This window comes from Glandiceps talaboti, chromosome 1, assembly GCF_964340395.1.
Source record: "Glandiceps talaboti chromosome 1, keGlaTala1.1, whole genome shotgun sequence".
Lineage (NCBI taxonomy): Eukaryota > Metazoa > Hemichordata > Enteropneusta > Spengelidae > Glandiceps > Glandiceps talaboti.
Genome location: NC_135549.1, coordinates 34,810,297 through 34,818,975, shown reverse-complemented (window position 1 = coordinate 34,818,975; position 8,679 = coordinate 34,810,297).

The window sequence follows — 8,679 nt, the reverse complement described above, 5'->3', positions numbered from 1 at the left end:
TATACAGAGATTCCATTCAAGTGTCTACCCCTATTAATATACAGAGATTCCATTCAAGTGTCTACCCCTATTGATATACAGAGATTCCATTCAAGTGTCTACCTGTATCAATATACAGAGATTCCATTCAAGTGTCTACCTGTATTAATATACAGAGATTCCATTCAAGTGTCTACCCCTATTAATATACAGAGATTCCATTCAAGTGTCTACCCCTATTGATATACAGAGATTCCATTCAAGTGTCTACCCCTATTAATATACAGAGATTCCATTCAAGTGTCTACCTGTATCAATATACAGAGATTCCATTCAAGTGTCTACCTGTATTAATATACAGAGACTCCATTCAAGTGTCTATCTGTATCAATATACAGAGATTCCATTCAAGTGTCTACCCCTATTAATATACAGAGATTCCATTCAAGTGTCTACCTGTATCAATATACAGAGATTCCATTCAAGTGTCTACCTGTATTAATATACAGAGACTCCATTCAAGTGTCTATCTGTATTAATATACAGAGATTCCATTCAAGTGTCTACCCCTATTAATATACAGAGATTCCATTCAAGTGTCTACCTGTATTAATATACAGAGATTCCATTCAAGTGTCTACCCCTATTAATATACAGAGATTCCATTCAAGTGTCTACCCGTATTAATATACAGAGACTCCATTCAAGTGTCTACCTGTATTAATATAGAGAGATTCCATTCAAGTGTCTACCCCTATTAATATACAGAGATTCCATTCAAGTGTCTACCCCTATTAATATACAGAGATTCCATTCAAGTGTCTACCTGTATTAATATAGAGATTCCATTCAAGTGTCTACCCCTATTAATATACAGAGATTCCATTCGAGTGTCTACCCGTATTAATATACAGAGACTGCATTCAAGTGTCTACCCCTATTAATATACAGAGATTCCATTCAAGTGTCTACCCCTATTAATATACAGAGATTCCATTCAAGTGTCTACCCCTATTAATATACAGAGATTCCATTCAAGTGTCTACCTGTATTAATATACAGAGATTCCATTCAAGTGTCTACCCGTATTAATATAGAGATTCCATTCAAGTGTCTACCTGTATTAATATAGAGAGATTCCATTCAAGTGTCTACCCCTATTAATATACAGAGATTCCATTCAAGTGTCTACCCCTATTAATATACAGAGATTCCATTCAAGTGTCTACCTGTATTAATATAGAGATTCCATTCAAGTGTCTACCCCTATTAATATACAGAGATTCCATTCGAGTGTCTACCCGTATTAATATACAGAGACTGCATTCAAGTGTCTACCCCTATTAATATACAGAGATTCCATTCAAGTGTCTACCCCTATTAATATACAGAGATTCCATTCAAGTGTCTACCCCTATTAATATACAGAGATTCCATTCAAGTGTCTACCTGTATCAATATACAGAGTAGAGGGCGCTTTTCATGGAGCAGTACGTCTTTTGCAGACGCTCCATAGTATTGACATTCTTTTGCTGATTTTTGCGATCTGAAGCAGCAAACAAGCAGTTATTGACATGAGATGTGAAACTTGTAACACCAAGAAGGGAGTGAACTTATTCAGGGCGATTTAATGCTCTGTAGTAACTGTAACACGAAGCGTTTCGGAAAACCAACAACTCGAAGTGTTACTGCATTGGACAAGATGGCGGCTACCAGTGACAGTGTCCTATCTCATGTATCTGGAGTCAGTGAAGACGAGAGAATTCAACGCCTGTTACAGCCGATCATCATACAGCTGTCCAAAATACAAACCAACCTACAAGACGTCAGAGAACAACAAACCCAGTTGAATAATTCAATGGCTTTTTTCAACGCCAAATATGAAGAAATGAAAAATCGTATAGACACCGTGGAACGTGATAACACACAACTAAGACAACAAAATGCACAACTGAGTCAACAGATCAATACGATAGAAGACGATCTGAACAATTTAAATCAATACAACCGGAGAATAAACCTGGAAGTAAGTTGTGTCCCAGAGACAGACGGTGAAGATGTGACCGGAACAGTGCTCAGAATATTCAAGAAGATAAACCCGAACATTAAAGAAAGTGACGTCGACATAGCTCACCGCATCGGACCACAAGACAGACGTAACAACACTGCCGCGTCAGCCATATCAACACGAACAAGACCTAGACCAATCATAGTAAAATTCACAACCAGGAAGGCAAGAAACAGTGTGTATGACAACAGGAAAAAACTCAAAAATACAACTGCCAGAGATTTTGGTATGGATAGCCCATCGAAACTATACATCAACGAAAACCTACTACCAGCCATGCGCAAACTACTATACAAGGTAAATATAAGAAGGAAAGATACTCACTACAAGTACATGTGGACAAATAATGGGAAGATTTATGTTAAGAAGGACGACACATCAAGACTACTGATCGTTTCTAAAGAAGATGACCTATCAAGAATTGTTTAATCAAGAAGGTACTTTCACACTCCGACTACCTCAGAACTTACCTCAAAGCTTCTTTTCACGGAACAGTCAGACCTTTTGTGGATGCTTATGTACCTTGTGTATATTTAAGTTAGTACAACTAGTAGTAGTTACTTACCCAAACTATGAACAGTAACATTGATACTTCTTTGCTTTTTAATGTAGACCACTCCTCCCTATCGCCACACAATTTTGATGAGTGTTATGATTCTATATCAAATAGTTCTTTATGTGTATCCCATGTCAATATTAGGTCATTGCATAAAAATATTGATAGTTTAAAACTTATGTATGAAGACATTATCAAATCCAAATTTGCTATTATTGGTATATCTGAGGTTTGGGATACCAGTAATCTGAATATTTGTAATATACATGATTATACACTTGAATGTAAATCACGAGATGTGGGTAGGGGTGGCGGGGTAGGGGCATATATACACTCATCTCTCACATACAATTTACTAAATTTTGTCATTACTCACGCTGAGTCCCTCTGGTTGGAAGTAAACATCAATAACTCCAAAACAATAGTTGGCATCGTATACAGGAAGCCAAACACTGATATTAATGAATTTCATAATAGTTTACTAAATGTATTGAATGATTGTAGGCTTGATAAAACCCATTGTATTTTAATGGGTGATTTCAACATTGATATAAACACTGTAAATAATTCACTTCAGGTTGAATCACTACTTACATCTTTAGAATGTTTAGGATTATACCAGTTGATATCTCCACCAACCAGAGTGACAAGTACTTCTCAAACACTTATTGATCATATCTACAGGAATATTTGTTCATACAAAATTCATGCAGGTACTCTGTTAAGTGATATTTCAGATCACTACCCTATTTTTGCCCTTTTCAAAGATTATCCAATCAAATTATCATACAAACGTAAAATTACTTTTAGAAATTATAATCATTATGATTATTCTCACTATCATATTGACCTACTAAGTGCTCCATGGGATTCTATATATAACAGTACAGATGTGGATTCTGCCTACGAGAGATTTCATTCTATATTCAGTGATATATGTAATAGGCATGCACCTCTTACCACTAAGATAGTCAATAATAAGAAAGTAAACAAACCTTGGATCTCTTTAGCAATCAAGAAATCGATAAAGACTAAGCACAAACTTTATTCCAAGATGATCAACTCGAATTTTAATAGAAATACTGCCTCTAAATACAAACATTACAGAAATGTTTTGGTCTCTGTTATTAGGAAAGCAAAACAATTATATTATGCTAATATTTTTACAGAAAACAACAGTAACACAAACATACTATGGAAGACTATTAACGAAGTCCTTGGAGGTCGGGGTACAAATGCCAAAACACTCTACCTGATAGTCTTTATGGACAGCTAATGATATTGTAACAGCTTTCAATAGGTATTTTGTAAACATAGGACCAGATCTAGCTAGTAAAATTGGTTCCACAAGCCAAAGCTTCAGCGAGTATTTACCAGAGCCCTCTAAAAATTCATTTTTTATGAGCCCCACAACGGAACATGAAGTGAATGCATTTATCACAAACCTAAATGCTAAAAAGACTAGTGGTCATGATGACTGTCCAGCTAGATTACTTATTGACGGAGCATCTGTTATAGCTAAACCACTGGCTTACATTTTTAACTTATCATTTATGTCTGGTGTCTTTCCCAAAGTATTCAAATTAGCCAAAGTATCCCCTATTTATAAGAAAGGTGCTACTGATGACCCTGGTAATTATAGACCTATCTCAATTCTGCCCCTTTTAAGTAAAGTCATAGAACAAATTGTTAACACTCGACTAACTAGTTTTTTGGAAAATCAGAATATTCTTTATAAACACCAGTATGCATTTAGGAAAAATTACAGCACAAAACTCTCTCTTATCAATCTTATAGACCATATTTTACATCAAATAGATGCAGGCAAAGTTACACTTGGCATATTTCTTGACTTCTCCAAGGCCTTTGACACAATTAACCATCACATTCTTTTGTCTAAAATGGCACACTATGGTATTAGAGGACTTCCATTACAATGGTTTACTGATTATTTGCATAATAGATCCCAATTTGTCTCTGCTGATGGCAATAAGTCATCAAGCCTTGATATTAAATGTGGTGTACCTCAAGGGTCTGTTTTGGGACCTACTCTTTTCCTAATTTTTATCAATGACATTTTTCGTTCTTCTACTTTTTTCAATTTTAGGTTGTTTGCAGACGATACCAATCTTTTTCATACTTTTGATAGCAGCAGTCACAATATAAATTTAAACATGGTTGATGTACATTTTAGTAAAGTTGTAACATGGTGTAATGCAAACAAACTCACTATTAACCATCTCAAAACAAATTACATTGTTTTTCGAACAAACAAAAGAAAAGTTGCTCTTTGTGGAAGTCTACACATCAACAACAAGGAAATTGATGAAGTTGATGAAACTTGTTTTGTTGGTGTCATCTTAGACAAAAATCTTAACTGGTCCAAACATGCACACAAAGTGAACTCTATTGTCAGGAAAAAAGTTGGCATTATGTTTCGACTGAGTCAGTTTATACCACAAAGTATTCTCCTATTAATTTACAAAACTTTCATACAACCACATATAACTTATGGCCTTGAGGTCTGGGGCTCTACATACCGATCACATTTGACCTGTATCCTCACTTCTCAAAAAATGGCAGCCAGAGCTATAACTTCCAGTGCCAATCAACTATTCAATCAGTTACACATTCTAAATATATTTAACCAACATAAACTTCAAATTTGCACTTTTATGTACGACCTGCTCAACGGTAACTTGCCACATCATTTCACACAATATTGTTCATTTCCCACTCACTATTATAATACACGTCACAAAATTAAGGGCAATATTTCAATCCCAAGGATAAACACTGAAATAGGTAAATTTGCAATGTCATACACAGGAGCTATACACTGGAACAACTTACCTTTTAATGTTAGGTCCAAATCATCAAGGAATGTTTTTCGTAACTCACTAAAAGATTTTCTTCACCTGATATGAATATACTGCAACCCATGTTGATGTATAATGTACATATTTTCATAGATATTTAGTTTTGTTTCCACTGCCCTCTCTATATTTTGTCATGTATTTATTATAAATGTTATTTACAGTGTCTAAGGAGACAGACTTGATTAGCAAGTAGCTATTTTCTGGTCTCCTTTTACCTACCTCAAAAATGTATTATTTATTTTATCTACAAATGTAAATTTAATAAGTAGGTAATAAAGAAGATATATACAGAGATTCCATTCAAGTGTCTACCCCTATTAATATACAGAGATTCCATGCAAGTGTCTACCTGTATCAATATACAGAGATTCCATTCAAGTGTCTACCTGTATTGATATACAGAGATTCCATTCAAGTGTCTACCCCTATTAATATAGAGAGATTCCATTCAAGTGTCTACCTGTATTAATATACAGAGATTCCATTCAAGTGTCTACCCCTATTAATATACAGAGATTCCATTCAAGTGTCTACCTGTATCAATATACAGAGATTCCATTCAAGTGTCTGCCCCTATTAATATACAGAGATTCCATTCAAGTGTCTACCCCTATAAATCTAACCCTACTTTTTCATAGCATGGGTCAGTCGATCAATTCAGAAAAATATAATAAAGAAATAAAGAAATCATCTTAATGTTTCTCTGCCGTTCATTTTCCTCCTGTCTTCTTTTTATTGGATTCCTGGTAACAAACCCTTTCCCAGCTTCTCTACACAATTGGCATGTTCTCAGGCCCCTACTTGAATAACTTTTGTCATGAAAGAAATATTCTGTTCGTAAAATGTTGTCACTGCTGCCTGACTGTAGTGATGTCTACAGTCCAGACACTTTGCTCTGGAAAATATTAATAGTGGGTAAAAAAAAAGAAGCTGAAAATTTGTGGTGGTCAGGTTTTGAAAAACAGGGAAAAAATGGGCTCACCCTTATCAGGTTAATCTTTCTTTTAAGAAATTGACATTTGACCTTGATCATGACCTTCAGGGTCAGTTATCTAAAGCCAGCAATTTCTTGCCTATCACAGATATATACTTTGTCATATCCATGTGTTGCCAATTTCTCTTAAATCATATCCACAGGTAGGAGAAGAAAAATATACACAAGGATGGCTTTCGAGGTCATATAACATTTTATAGACAGTCGTTCATGCCTTTTTTGCTACATTTCATCTAAAACAAAGTTGTCTCCTCGCTCTGTAGCACTGACTGCTAAATGCGTACTGATAGGAACATTCACTTGTGCCTTCGGCACTCACTGTTGCTATCAGTACACGGTTACAGTATTGCTCCAGATCGGAGAGAGGCGATGACTTTCATTTCAAATAAAACGTAGTAAAAAAGGCACGAACAACTGTCGAAAGTCTAAACATTTTACTGAATGGCAGCCATATTTGGAGTAACAAATCAATACACTCCTGTATAACTCAAAATCGTCAATTTACAGAGTCCATTCAAGTGTCTAACCCCATATAATCACATGCAAGCTTTCTTGTAAGAAAGTGACCTTTGACCTCAACCTATTATCAAAATTATCAAAATCAAGCTATTTCTTGCATATTCTATACATATGTAGAATTTATGTGTGGACCAATTGTTTTCATAATGATGTATATAGGTAATGCAGAATAATAGCAGAAGAGGAATATATAACACATGCTTTTGGTGCTCACATAACTTTTAACTGAATGATAGCCATATTTATAGTTAAAAATCATGATTTACTGCATAACTCAAAAACTTTGATAATACATAGAGACTCTATCAATGTTTCTATCCCTATATTATTAGCTGTAAACAATCATTAACTTTGACTTTCAGTCAATTAGCCAAATCCAGCTATTTCCTGCATAGTGCAACACTTTTAAGTATTTATTTCTTGCCATTCATTTTATCATGTTACCATTCATCAATATAGAAGTAAAGTATTTGAGGGTGGATGTATCTTCTACATAGACTTGTGTAGATAAAGGAAAAGTCTTGTATTTCTGCCATTAGCACACCTGTATACAGTATCATGCCATTAGCATGCCTGTATACAGTATCTTGCCATTAGCATGCCTGTATACAGTATCTTGCCATTAGCACACCTGTATACAGTATCATGCCATTAGCACACCTGTATACAGTATCCTGACATTAGCACACAAGTATACAGTATATTGCCATTAGCATGCCTGTATACAGTATCATGCCATTAGCACACCTGTATACAGTATCATGCCATTAGCACACCTGTATACAGTATCATGCCATTAGCACACCTGTATACAGTATCACGCCATTAGCACACCTGTATACAGTATCATGCCATTAGCACACCTGTATACAGTATCATGCCATTAGCACACCTGTATACAGTATCATGCCATTAGCACACCTGTATACATTATCATGCCATTAGCAAACCTGTATACAGTATCAGGCCATTAGCACACCTGTATACAGTATCCTGCCATTAGCACACCTGTATACATTATCATGCCATTAGCACACCTGTATACATTATCATTCCATTAGCACACCTGTATACAGTATATTGCCATTAGCACACCTGTATACAGTATCATGCCATTAGCACACCTGTATACAGTATCATGCCATTAGCACACCTGTATACAGTATCCTGCCATTAGCACACATGTATACAGTATCATGCCATTAGCAAACCTGTATACATTATCATGCCATTAGCACACCTGTATACATTATCATGCCATTAGCACACCTGTATACAGTATCATGCCATTAGCACACCTGTATACAGTATCATGCCATTAGCAAACCTGTATACAGTATATTGCCATTAGCACACCTGTATACAGTATCATGCCATTAGCAAACCTGTATACAGTATCATGCCATTAGCACACCTGTATACAGTATCATGCCATTAGCAAACCTGTATACAGTATATTGCCATTAGCACACCTGTATACAGTATCATGCCATTAGCAAACCTGTATACAGTATATTGCCATTAGCACACCTGTATACAGTATCATGCCATTAGCAAACCTGTATACAGTATATTGCCATTAGCACACCTGTATACAGTATCATGCCATTAGCACACCTGTATACATTATCATGCCATTAGCACATCTGTATACATTATCATGCCATTAGCACACCTGTATACA